Genomic DNA, 14,544 nt, shown 5'->3' with positions numbered 1-14,544 from the left:
CGCCGGCTCTAGACGCCGTTGAGGTAGTACTCGATGCTACCCCGTCCTATCCAAGCAGGTTCATTAACGCGATGAAGGCGACCTCCATAGCACCAGGCGGACACTCCCCTACTATCAACAAGAGCTGGTCCGTCCTCCCGATGGAGTCTACCATCGACGTGCCAAATTTCTTGCTGCGCGTTTTGATCTGCCAAGTCCACAACAGTTCTTATTGACGTCCGCCTTTCTATTAGTAAAGGACCCGTGGTGAGAGACCACGACCGGTCGTCCACGTCTACACCGAATGTATCAGCCATATCTATTTACTGAGAATAATGTAACAACTCCTCCACAAACGCTTCTACAACTGACGTCTTCTTCATCCCCAGATAGGCGTTAGCCTTTGGGTAATCCTGAAATAAAGATTATTATTATTATCCTGGTTTTTTTTCCTCTTGGTGGTTTTGGATAAGAGTTGAAAAGTCCAAAAGGTCAACTGATGACCTTTGCATTACTTGGTATGATTGGATTTTAGCGGATGATGTCGTTATGCAGCTGGAGAGCGAATTCGACAGGAAGAAGGTAAAGGCCTTGCTTTGCGGTTCACACCTTCACTTCAGTATCATTACAGTATGGCTTTCACATGTCACTGCGGTGTGGAACTTACAGGAGTTATACCCCTGTTTCAGCACCTGAGGCGGTGCGTCAAGCGCCGCCTCTTTCTTATAATATATTGTGACAAATGGTAAGTGTGCAGTGCTCCTAGCTCTCTCCCCCAACAAAAGAGCTCTATGACACTGTGCTTTCTGCGGTTTCTTTCGTTTTTACAGTGGAGAAAGGCTGGTGGGAGGCCAGGCCGTGGCCGCACACCTGGCGGGTGCGGCCCATCGAACCCGTTACTGGGAGGGCCGGCAAGTCGGGCTGCTGTTGCAGTCCGACTACCGGGACGCCATGGAGCGTATCCGGACCCTGTAAGTAAGCACTGCTCTGTCTACATGTATACTTATCCCCCTCGTTATAGCGATACTTACTTGTTTCGTATCCTCTTGTCTTACCCTGCTTCCGTATTCGTGACACTAATAGTGTTTGTGTGCGCTCATGCTTGGTTTTACAGATGATGATGATGTATGTATGAAGGTCTGGAGCTAGCTGCCGTCTTCGGGATGTGCCATTTGTTTTCAAAATTATTTGTAAGTACTTGTAACAGGCGTAGTGTAGTAACTGTGTATGCATTGTAGTAACAGTGTGTAGTGTTTTGTGATGGTCCTGAGCGGCCGTAATGTGTTTTGTGATGGTCCTGAGCAGTCGTAATGTGTTGGGCTACTGAAGTACACTGCATGAAGGGGTATGCGTGGGTGCTTCGACATATTCTCGTGCTTCCTAAACCCTAGATACGTGTATAGCACTATAACCTAGATGTGTGTGTGCGTGTGTGCGTGTGTGTGTCCGCGCATGCGTGCGTGTGCGTGCATTGTGTTCTCTTCTACAGACTCATCCAAGTCAATTTAAATAAAAGTGTATTATAGTAAACAGTATTGTGTTTTGTAACAGTGAATATGTGGGGAATGGTGGACATGCCTTAGTGTGACTGGATACCCGCGGGTTGTGACTCTTTGCTGGCCACTCTGGATTCTCCAGTATAAATTCGGTACAGGGCAGAGGGGATTTGTGGTGCGTAGCAACACTGCTTCACTGTGACACCCCTTCAATAATTGTTTTGATGCATGATACTCCGGGCGTAGCCGGTTGATTCTAACTGAATTCCGATCAAAATAGAAATATGCATCTAATGTACCTGTATGGACAGTAGGCATTTCCCTAATCGGCCGGGCGAAAAATTCGCCGAAAACAGTGGTTTTGAAGAAATTACCCATCTTTTCGCCGAATGTTCAAAAATTCGCATGTTGAATTCGCCAAAAACCGATGCTTCAGTGCTTCTACAGGGTGTATGTAAATGTACATGACGTAATGAGAACGGTGACTTCAAGTACTATGTTGAGCCGAATTCTGATCTTGGGGCTCATAATATGGCCGAATTTGAACATTCTCATAACCGATCGAAAAGCCGATTAGGCATGCTCTGCAGGGCAACTTGCCAATCAGTGCACATCTACGATGTGCGAATAAAACGAGTGCATGGCACGTGTACTTGTTTGCTGCACATCTACGAAGTGCGAATCAGGGAGTAGTATAATGACACATGTACTAGTACACCTTGTGTTGTACTGCGTCTTTTCCACACGTAGGGCCACTGAAGGTCACATGCTCCGCGTGCGTATGCGCGCATGCGCAATATGTCACTGCATGCAATGCACATCTACGATGTGCGAATCAGGGAGTAGTACGTATTTTACTACTCCCTGGTACGAATGCACCGAACGTGCACAAGTGCACGTTCGCCACGGAAAAGAACCTTTATGGCACATTTATGGCATGCCAGGGGTCAAAGGTCAAACCCTGGGGGAGTCCCGGGGCCAGACCAAGCACGACCGACACAGTGTGCCTTATTTGGCCCAAAGGTCAAAGGTCAAAAAGTGCACCAGAACCTGCCCCGCACTTACTACTCTGGTGCTGTGCCCCAGGTGCATACCAAAATGAACTTACGGAAGAGGTTGTGAATGCAATAGAATGCCACCCAGAAAGTGAGGATGTGAACACCCGAAAGAAAAAGGTTAGCCCAGCAGCGCATGCACAGTGCCTGGAAAAAGGTGCTAACACTGCAGCAGTCCCTCAAACAGGTGGGAAACTTCAAATCAAAAGAGCTAACAGCAAGGAACACAACACTACCCAACAAAGCGAATAATAAAAAGCAACGTACCATGAACAGTCCTCCAGAATATTCACCAAGCTTCCTCATCAGCCAGAGCCCCCAAATCGCCAACCGTCCTCCACCAGCGCAACTCGCTACGACGTACTACAGTACTACTACTACCAGTAGTACTACTACTACACTTAGTAAGATCGGGCGCCGAAGAACGCAGGGGCTCGAGCGCAGCCTAGGAAAGTTCTTTCACACTTGCCACGTGATCGTTGCCACGGTTTGACCCAATCAGAGCGGTCACAGGCTGGGCATGAACCTCTGATCATGCCCTGCCAGCCACGTCTACTACTACGGTACTACCATGCACCGCGCTGTACACCCCATCACGTGATCATTCATGCCCTCCTACCATGTGTGAATATACTCATTCACACATGCACATGGTAGGGCATGAATTAATGAATTCACACATGGGTATATTCACACATGGGTATATTCACACATGGGTATATTCACACATGGGTATATTCGACATACTATTACTAGTACATGCCGTGCCATTCAGGCCTTTGACCAATCAGCACGTCCTGAGAGTGTGTGGAGGTGAAACTGAGCACGACGGGATGAAGGTATAAAAGGAAGGTACTCCTAGGGGTGGTGGTCGGGGACGTGGAGGACTCAGCTTGTACATGTAGGGCAAGCTTCAGCTCCCTACTCTCTCTCCGACGGTCAGCTTGTGAGCTTCAGCTCCCTACTCTCTCTCGTCGACGGTCAGCTTGTGAGCTTCAGCTCCCTACTCTCTCTCGTCGACGGTCGAGGGCTGCTCGAGGGCCTGAATCAACAAAGCCGGAGAGAGTACGGACCTGAAACTTCAACTTCCTTGAGATGACCTGAATCAACAAAAGATGAAACTTCAGCTTGTACATGTAGGGCAAGCTTCAGCTCCCTACTCTCTCTCCGACGGTCAGCTTGTGAGCTTCAGCTCCCTACTCTCTCTCGTCGACGGTCAGCTTGTGAGCTTCAGCTCCCTACTCTCTCTCGTCGACGGTCGAGGGCTGCTCGAGGGCCTGAATCAACAAAGCCGGAGAGAGTACGGACCTGAAACTTCAACTTCCTTGAGATGACCTGAATCAACAAAAGATGAAACTTCAGCTTGTACATGTAGGGCAAGCTTCAGCTCCCTACTCTCTCTCGTCGACGGTCAGCTTGTGAGCTTCAGCTCCCTACTCTCTCTCGTCGACGGTCAGCTTGTGAGCTTCAGCTCCCTACTCTCTCTCGTCGACGGTCAGCTTGTGAGCTTCAGCTCCCTACTCTCTCTCGTCGACGGTCGAGGGCTGCTCGAGGGCCTGAATCAACAAAGCCGGAGAGAGTACGGACCTGAAACTTCAACTTCCTTGAGATGACCTGAATCAACAAAAGATGAAACTTCAGCTTGTACATGTAGGGCAAGCTTCAGCTCCCTACTCTCTCTCCGACGGTCAGCTTGTGAGCTTCAGCTCCCTACTCTCTCTCGTCGACGGTCAGCTTGTGAGCTTCAGCTCCCTACTCTCTCTCGTCGACGGTCGAGGGCTGCTCGAGGGCCTGAATCAACAAAGCCGGAGAGAGTACGGACCTGAAACTTCAACTTCCTTGAGATGACCTGAATCAACAAAAGATGAAACTTCAGCTTGTACATGTAGGGCAAGCTTCAGCTCCCTACTCTCTCTCGTCGACGGTCAGCTTGTGAGCTTCAGCTCCCTACTCTCTCTCGTCGACGGTCAGCTTGTGAGCTTCAGCTCCCTACTCTCTCTCGTCGACGGTCAGCTTGTGAGCTTCAGCTCCCTACTCTCTCTCGTCGACGGTCGAGGGCTGCTCGAGGGCCTGAATCAACAAAGCCGGAGAGAGTACGGACCTGAAACTTCAACTTCCTTGAGATGACCTGAATCAACAAAAGATGAAACTTCACCTTCCTTGAGATGACCTGAATCAACAAAAGATGAAACTTCACCTTCCTTGAGATGACCTGAATCAACAAAAGATGAAACTTCACCTTGGTCGACATGAAACTTCACAACTGAGAGCCGAGAGCGCACGGAGCTGGAACTTCAGGACCTGAAACTTTGTGAGCTGAAACTAACGTTACTTCAGAACGAAACTTCAGAACGAAATTTCAGCCGTACCGTGCGCGCGGTCGAGGGCTTGCCCGAGAGCGCACGGACGTGGAACTTCAGCTTGTAAGTTTCTGCCATTGTTGTGCAACGAATGCCATAAAGGACTTGAGAACTAATTTACTTGGGAAGGCAGGCACTCGGTGTTTCTAGTTGATGTATTTCAAGTTCGATTTATGTAGATTAGTGCAGTACAGTGGCTTTGTTTGCGCTGCTAGCATGCTGCGGGTGCGCTTGCACGTGCACGTTCTGCTGAGGAGAGCGTTGTGGCTTTCGCTTGTGCTGTCCTGCGTGGGTGGCAGTGTGAAATACAATCAGACATGGATGTCAGGGCAGGTATCGTTGATTCCGGCCCTCGAGCGGCCCGCGGCCTTCGGCCTTGGGCCGCTCTCGCCGTCTCGGGCCTGAATCAACGATACTGCCCTGACATCCATGTCTGATTCTATACTTTAAAAATTTTTGATTCTAGCCAGACCGTTCTTATTCACACGCGCGCGGCGAGTCGAGTGACGTCATGACGTTTGTCATGTACATGTACATGTACATGACAACATGTATTGTACATGTAGTGCAATGTAGTGGGTGTCGTAAATGGGAATGACTGTTACTGTACATGTAGCAGTTACTGTTTACACGTGTACATGACATGTACAATGTACTCACCTCCTATACATGTACAATGTAGATCTACGTACAATGTAGATCTAGTGTTCTTAAATCTGATAATTCTAGCCTGGACTGTTCTTTTTAAAATTTTGCCGGTTTTCCAGCCTGGGTGTTCTTCGGCGCCCGATCTTACTGTACTACTACTACTAGTACTACTGTTGTGGACATGGAAATCCGGTCACACGCCGAGCGGCCCCACGGTGCTGGAGGTATATGTATCCGATTGCAACGACCAGGAGGCTGAAAGTAGTGGCTGCAAATGACCGATATCCGTCACTTGCAGCTCTGCATCGGAGGCCTGTAGCTGGCCTGAAGAGTTGTAAAATTACACCTTCGTAGCCGGGCGAGTCAGAGCGAGGGCGATTCACGGCTTGGTCAAAAACTGTCGGCCTGGAACGTAAACGTCGATCTGCCGACACAGTTCACCTGGTTCACACGCCTGACCTGGCATGCTGCCTTGCGTGAAAGGAACATTTTTCGGAAAGCAAGCTTCTTCTCCAAAATTCGAAATTTCCTTCCAAAAATGCCGTCGTCCTTGACCTCGAAGCTGAATGTTGTTAGGATAGAAAATTAGCGAAGATGTAGCCGACCCATTCTGGCAAGCCGTGTGCCTTCTGGATATGCAGTTGTTCGCCATGGTCAACAATCTTCTTCTCCTTCGTTCGTACTTTCACTTTCCTGACAACGAATACAAGCGGCACCCATGCTCAGGTTAGTGTTTATTTGTCTGTCTATGCACATACATGTAATACAATGCACTGTTCGTGCTGCAGGCACTGGCCGATCATGGAAATAGAGGAATCAGCCAGCTTTCTTTGAATTCTCGTGCTTTCAACAAAAATATTGTACACACTTTCCTTGGCTTCTCTTTCCCACCGCCACCATGCATGCACAATCGAGCTTGCTTTAATGCCCTGCAGTGCAGAATGCTCCCACCACCGCAACTACCAGCACCGCCACCACCACCAGCAGCAGCAGCACCACCACCACCATGACCACCACCACCACCACCACCGTGACCACCACCACCACCACCACCACCACCACCACCACCACCACCACCACCACCACTGTGACCACCACCACCACCGTGACCACCACCACCACCGTGACCACCACCACCGCCACCACCACCGTGACCACCACCACCACCGTTACCACCACCACCACCACTGTGACCACCACCACCACCGTGACCACCACTACCACCGTGACCACCACCACCACCGTGACCACCACCACCACCGTGACCACCACCACCACCACCGTGACCACCACCACCACCGTGACCACCACCACCACCATGAACACCACCACCACCGTGACCACAACCACCACCGTGACCACCACCACCACCGTGACCACCACCACCGCCGTGACCACCACCACCGCCGTGACCACCACCACCGCCGTGACCACCACCACTGCCGTGACCACCACCACCACCGTGACCACCACCACCACCGTGACCACCACCACCACCACCGTGACCACCACCACCACCACCACCGTGACCACCACCACCGCCGTGACCACCACCACCGCCGTGACCACCACCACCGCCGTGACCACCACCACTGCCGTGACCACCACCACCACCGTGACCACCACCACCACCGTGACCACCACTATAGAAGCATTGTCCTGCACGGCTGCAAGAGAAAATTATAGTATGCCAGTGCTGTAATGCCCTGCAGTGCAGTATGCTCCCGCCACTACCACCACCACCACCACTATGGAAGCATTGTCACGCCCTATTCATCGATCCACAAGAGAAAATATGCCAGTGACTTACTAGCACCTCCATGCTGCATGTGGACCTGGACACAGCACTGTTCCCTCTGCAGGAATAGGAGCGGGGGTATTTCATTGTCCCTGCCTGAAGTAATAATGACTACAAGACATGATGCCCAGCTAACTTTGCCAGTAACGAACGACCCTTGATCGGGCATGAGAAAAGTGTTGCTATTTGGGAGTTGTCGTCATTCACAGGGTTGAAAATATACGGCTATATTGTTACTAGGTCTGAAGATAGTGTCACTATCCGTGGGTTGTTATACCCGTGGTTGACTGCAGATACGTTTGGATTATTCTATGAGTATATGAAGGGTATATGTTATTTTCCCGAGGACGTAGCACGAGGAAATTATGGGGAATGCAGTACATGTATACAATGGTGCAATCCATTTCTCCCAGGGCACTTTCCCAAGACTCCTCCCAATATTCATTCTTGGCGCGACCCATGTGAACTGAGTGGGGTGTATCGTTGAATATACCCCTCTCAGAACGTCTACTGATTGGCTGAAATCGCCCAAATCATACCGTGCCATGGATCAATGCATGTCAGGGAGTCGTAGCACCCAAGGAAACAACACGAGATCATGATACCCAAAATGATGTACTGTAAAAGCAGAAATTTTCAGTGGTGTTTTATTTTCGGTAACTTCGGTGCCGACAATTTTTACCGCAAAAATGCACCAGTACTAGCACCCTTACCTGGAAAGCGGGTATTACCAACAATTATTATTTCCCTCCACCGAACCGCCGATTTTGGAGAATTCCGAAAATATTACACCACCGAAAATTTCTGCTTTTACAGTACACAGATTGGATCCATGGAGATTCTACATGATCTGTGGTTTATGCAACTCGTGATCGCGGACTTGACCCACTGGCCCCAAGCATGGGTCAGTCAAGCGATGCTATATGCCAACATGTTTGTATCGCACTTGCCCCTAAGGCAGTAAGGGCAACTGTCACTGGCAGCCCGGGGTTGAACCCACATTATTAATTTGTGAAATTTTCTAGGGTGACACGAAAAGCTTCACGCACTGGGTGGTCACTCTCTATTCATGTATACCACTCTGCCAATAGTGCATAGCACTCTCTTTTGAGCTGCCCGGCTGGCCCTTGTTATGATTTAGGCTGAAAGTCTACCGTGCCGTCTCCCTTATGCTATGACTCCATAATGCATAACTTATGTACAGAAGAAAAAATCACGGGGCTCCGTTGATGAAATTCTGTTTTGTCAAGTGGGCCTTTTTGATTATTGTGAATGGCGGGTAGTGCCGTAGTACAGTTCCTTTTGCTACATAACGTTTGCAGAAGTCACGTTTCAGCAATTGAACTACTTCGTAGGAAGATCTATGTCTCTGATCTTGTCATTTGGCTCGGCTGGTGCTGTGCATTAACAACCATTGTCAGGCACCCTCGAAAGACCAACAGCGATGAGTTCATGACCCAAGCATTATTTGGGCCGTTAAGTTGACTAAACGGGAGTGTAGCAAGCTTTGATCGGCGTACTTCCTTCCGTACGTAGTGAAATGTTGTCCGAGCTGGATAGATTCTATCTCCTGAGTGTAGCAAGCTTTGATCGGCGTACTTCCTTCCGTACGTAGTGAAATGATGTCCGAGCTGGATAGATTCTATCTCCTGCGGTTTAGTACAAAAGTTTCACACCTAATACTGTAGATTCGACGTCTCCAAGAAAAACCTCCATGGAGACTGGAAACTATAGCAGATCATAAATGACGCAGCAGCTCAGCTGATTTCCCAGCTCGTGTCTAGGTTCATGTACTTTGGTCAACGTGTTGTGGCAGACTCCATGTACAAAGCTGCATACTCTTGGGGTTATTGATTCTTGCTGATAATTCCATCAACGTTATTGCATAGATATGAACATCATAATAATTGAATGTTGGCAAGACCCAACAAGGTGTCCCTAATGACTTACATCAGATCTTCACAAAATGCACATACTGTAAGACATGATTGTATATAACGAGGAAGCAAATCTAACGTTTTAACGGATGACATTTCTTCGTTATAATAAGATCCGTTGAGTCCGTACTGCTTCATATATGCTGTGTGTGGATATGGCAGAATACTGCAAGATCGTTAACATATCTTCTCGTTAACCTATGAATTTTGGACAATCGTTAAATTTGCGACTCGTTATAATAACATGTCTTACAGTTCATCTTGAAAAGCCATATTTTGGTTTCACATACACGTCTCATTTCTATCACAGAGATCAGCAGCCATGGGCCATTGGTGGCAATACTGGTAGGAGTCGCCCGAGGCTAAGCCAATAATTTCCGTTCTATACCCAATATACATGCCCGAACTGGGCACAAATCTTTCCCATTCCTTGGTGCTGACCCCTTTGATGCGCCCCCGAATCCCTTAGCATTATTAGTACCTCCAATTCATTTCGTCATCAGCTCACCGCATGCTCAGTACTGTGTTGTAAAGTATGCAAATTTTCGGTGCTTTTAAATTGCAGCCTCCCCAGGGCAAAAACACATCTCGGCCACATTGAAATTTCAGCCTGTACTGCTGATGCCTGCATACACTGTCACATTGAACCTTGCAAAACAAATTTTAGGCTACAAATGCCCAGTAAATAAAAGGGGAGAAGGCACTGAACGAAGTGTCAACCTACGAATACAACCTCAGGGCAACAACGTGCTCTTTCTCTTTCTGCTTGTGTAAGCAGAAAGAGCACATTGTTGCACTGAGGTTGTATTCGTAGGTTGACAGTTCGTTCAGTGCCTTCTCACCTTTGGTTACGTAATCTTGTTACCTTTTGCGTTTCCTCTAGTAAATAAAAGGGGGTTGTCAAATGACAACCGCTCTATTCAGTTGCTATTCACTCTTGGCGCATGCGCTGGACGAAAAATTCTTTTATTAGTGATGTCGAAAAAGTATGCGGTTGTCAGTTGACAAACCCCCTTTTATTTGCAATTCAGTTGCGTGATGCCCACCACTTTCCGAATTAAAATGCACAGGCCGACAATAGCCGAAAATAAAATATGTGCCGAATATGCAGTACCTTGCGCACTCTGTTAGAAGACATTGGGGCTACTGGGAATGAATGCCCAAGTAAAATGATGAAGTACAGTAATACAATACTATAGGGAGTGCATTTGGCATGAATGCACCAAGCCAACTCTCCTATACAAACAGTATAGTGTTGCTGCCAAAAATATGATCAGCTAAAGTTGCCTTTTTGCATTATTATGGTTGAACTTTTTTTTCCTGTAGCCCCGTTCCCATGGTGTGGATTTAATCACGAAATTCGTTAGCAAGACTAAGAGGTTTTATGTGAGCTTACTATTATTCTACCTGCACTTGCTTTTATCTTTTTTGTGCAGGACTCTGAGAAGCTGGAGGGACCCCACAAACTTCAAGCATTGAGGATACAACTTTTAACCAAGAACCAGGCAACATGATGTGCATGTATCACATTCGCTGTGATTGCATCGTTTCAGGGTACACTGACAACATACTAGTACTTGTAGCTACTCCTTGATTAGCAGCAGTGGCCTGAATTATTGCCTGGTCGCTATTCGTATAATCCTTTGGTGCTTACTAATCGCCTTGTTCTGTCTCTAAAATGGAGTATGGGTGTTCCGAGGCTTGTAATATTTGCTCAAGCCGCGCATTGGCATTGGTGCATGTCGTAAATGCCAGCCACTGCTGCCTAGCTCAACATGTTTTGTATGATGTAGAATGCGCTCTGTGTATCTACAATCGAGTGACCTGCTTGTGTGGGCTAACTGTAACTACACCAACAGTTGCACTAGTATGTGCACTGTGCTGGCACAGTGTATCATACTCAGTCTTGTCACTTCTCCCACGTTTACTGTATTGTTTAATTCACTGTACACCTCTTGCCCAGCTCCTCTAAGGCCACACAGAATTAGTTTGTTGTTTTGGGCCACTACACTCAGCTCAGGGTGGTGTAAGGTTGGTCTGCTTCTCTCTTCCTTCTCTTCGACGTGTCCAGCCAATCATTCATGTCAAGCTGTGCATAACTTAGATCACTGTATATACAGTCACCTGGCTGGAAACGTCCATGGCTGCAAAATCACATCTTTCTTGAGGGACCCCATTTTATAGAGTGGACGACATTCACTTTCCTGATAGACTCACCTCAGATGTTGGTATTGTACCCATCCCTGATTTGTACATGCACCACTTTTTTGGCAACTCCGAACAGTGAGAATGTCTGCTGTGGATAGTTCTCATGCTTTAAACTCATTCCTAAATTGAATGTAAACAAGTACGGTATAATACCACCAAAATGTAGTTCATTACAAGTCGTCGATTATGATTCTTTGTTGAGACGAAAGCTTCGGGACCTGGGAGTACTTGTGGGCTCTGATGGTCTGCACTCCTCTTTGCATGGAGTCATCTCCAGGGGTTATGGCGATCGAGTGCATGTATGTTCGGATAAGGGCGTGGGAAAACACTCATCTAAAACATACTCATTTCCTCATGCATACTTTCATTTCTCATTCTTTTTGGCACACACTCCAGCTCCTCGAAATTATCATGGGATGCATGTTGATGACAGCCTGCTGCCATGCAGCCTGAGCAGTTTGGACAATCAAGTCAATCAATCATTCGGATAATCGGCAATCTATAATAAGACTATATTACTAGAGTTGTAGTAGCTGTATTTCATGTGCAGTGCTACACGGGCACCGAAGAACGTGTTGACCAAGAATGTCCAGCCTGAAATGCTACCGTACTTCCCCACATATAAGCGCATGCGCTTATAAGCGAAAATTTGCTGCAAAAAAGATCTTTGGCTGTGTAAACATGTTCGGGTAGAAGCCCATGCGCTTATATGCGCAATACAGGTTTGTCTGTGTCCTAAACAATGGTGTCATCACACCACTTAGTGGTATATTTCGCTCCCGCCTTTTCACCAATAGTGTTCACATATAAGCACATGCGCTTATAATTGAGGGGTGCGCTTATATTCGGACATAAGCACATGCGCTTATATGTGCGGAAGTACGGTAAGAACGCCACCGCCTAAAGTTTAAAAGAATGGGGGTGTTGGTTATCCGGCAGCTTTCGGGATACATATGATGCTAACATGTTTGTTTCTAAGAACATGCTATAAGAGCGCAGCCGGACAGCTGAAAAATAAGAACACCCCGGGCTAACCTCTTGGACACAACGTTCTTGGACGCTCGACTGTACTGTAGTATAGACTGTGAGCCAAGTGCATGAATTCATGATTTTCGTTCCCACTTTGGGTGTACCGCGATTTTGTTCTTTTAGCATGTGGAGAGACCTAATAGAAGATCATTTTTGATTGTTGTCAGTTTGGGAAGCTTGCAGGGAAGTCAAAATAAGCAATTATCTTAACATACCCCGTTTCCATAGCAACTACATAGCAACTGACATAGCAACATGCTATTTTGAAGGTGTTTCTTACTTTTTTCAGCAGGCAACGGCACTGGACGAAGAAATGTATATCAAGCGTCATTGCAGCTGGGTTAAAATAACTATACGAGCCAAAAATTATAGAATTACGCATAAGTGCATTGTATAAAGTACGTGCACATTTTAAATATTACTCGAAGTGACGATGCACTGGTAGGTAAGTGCACATGAAATGGTGCCGACAACCACGAAATGCATTTCAGGAATGATAATGTACAGAACAAACAGGTGGCATTCAATATACAAAGCCCAGCAGCAGCGAATTCTCCAGACAACGGTTGGAAAAGACCATCAACAACAGCCAGGAGAATCTGGTTTAATCCGGTGGAATGCTCATTTCACCCTCTACATCTCTATAATATATACATGTACAGTATGGCAGAACAATGTTAAAGAAGTTGCTGGATACATATTTGCACTCATACATGTATAACTGATCAATGTAACGTTACTTCGTAAGTACTGCTGTATTGCTTCCTAACTTATAAGTGCGAAGGGTAGAGCAATGACCGTAACCAGTAACGTTAGAGGACCACAGGGGTATACCGGCAGATACAGATCTGTAGTTTATTTGAACTATAATAATAATTATTTTGAAACATTACCCATTGTATGTACAGAACACAAGCGGAAAGATACATGCATATTCATGTTAATCATAGTCTGAAGCACTTCAGTATAAAAGATCGAAACAGTTATTACTAATATTAGCTCTCCGGAGATAAGGTACATTGTACGTTCTACATGTATTTCTGCTCCAACACTGATTACAAAAACCTTTAGACTTTTAGTTTAGCTTGACTGATCAGCAGCAAGCATGCTAGCACACTGATATGATGGACATGATGATGTTCGTACTGCCACTGCGCTGCACTAGCACTGCACACAATACTATAGAAACCACGAAAAAACATCGTCATGATGCGGCTGGGTTTGCACCACCGTACATTTTTGCGAGGTCAGTGGTGCAACAGAAGACCGCTCCAGCTCTTGTGACCTTGGTTCTTGTCGATGGCGGCTATTGATTTGGCCAAAGTAGTTTCTCCCTTCTATTTGGGCATGTTCGTGCCTGATTTGGAAGTGACAACAAGCTGAATTCGTATCTAGTCGAGTAGATGAAACGAACTGGGGAAAAAAATTGCGGTACGCTCAAGGTCGGAACGAAAAATAATTCTAACAGGATTTTTGGTGCCTGGCTCACAGTCTAGTATGGAAGAACGCTCTTCGGCAGGGATGTTACATTTTAGAAATCATGCGTACAAGATGCCTATTTAAGTCTGCTCTTCTCTTATGACAAGCTTTTATCCCAAAGGTGGAGTGCAATGACATGCATTTGAAACCGTGATCACTAAAAATCCTGCGCTAAATTCTAAGATTTAGAACTATAAGTGATGTTGCACACCCAAGAACGTCGTTCCGAGGGCCTAGGTCGGGGGCGTTCTTGGAAGAACATCATGCTGGATTGTAGATAAACTATAATATAACCCACATGTGTGTGATAACAAAAGCTGCGGTACAGTGCGGAGAAACTAGTATAACATACTAATATCACCAGTAGGTCTTCTAAACTTCTTGGTCTATACCGGAGAATACCGTAAAAGCCCGTGTATAGGCCCCCGGGCGTGTAGAATAGCAGCCTCGATTTCCTGGGTGTATACAAGGGCACGGGCGTTATTTTGGAACCGGGCGTACACTTGGAATAGGGATAGCAGTAAGTATTGGGTATCAGTACCTGTACATGTACTG

General features: G+C 46.9%; 1 long non-coding RNA gene across 1 annotated transcript; it reads left to right on the top strand.

Annotated features, from left to right (window-relative positions):
* The first annotated feature begins 610 nt into the window (after window positions 1-610).
* LOC135806930 (uncharacterized) lies at window positions 611-1,509 on the top strand. Its single transcript, XR_010551351.1, has 4 exons — window positions 611-724; window positions 810-950; window positions 1,094-1,169; window positions 1,469-1,509. It is a non-coding gene; the product is annotated as an uncharacterized LOC135806930 (long non-coding RNA).
* Window positions 1,510-14,544: the final 13,035 nt, after the last annotated feature.

This window comes from Sycon ciliatum, chromosome 1, assembly GCF_964019385.1.
Source record: "Sycon ciliatum chromosome 1, ocSycCili1.1, whole genome shotgun sequence".
Lineage (NCBI taxonomy): Eukaryota > Metazoa > Porifera > Calcarea > Leucosolenida > Sycettidae > Sycon > Sycon ciliatum.
The sequence above is the reverse complement of the archived record's forward strand: the minus strand, read 5'-3'. Positions and strand labels throughout refer to the sequence as shown.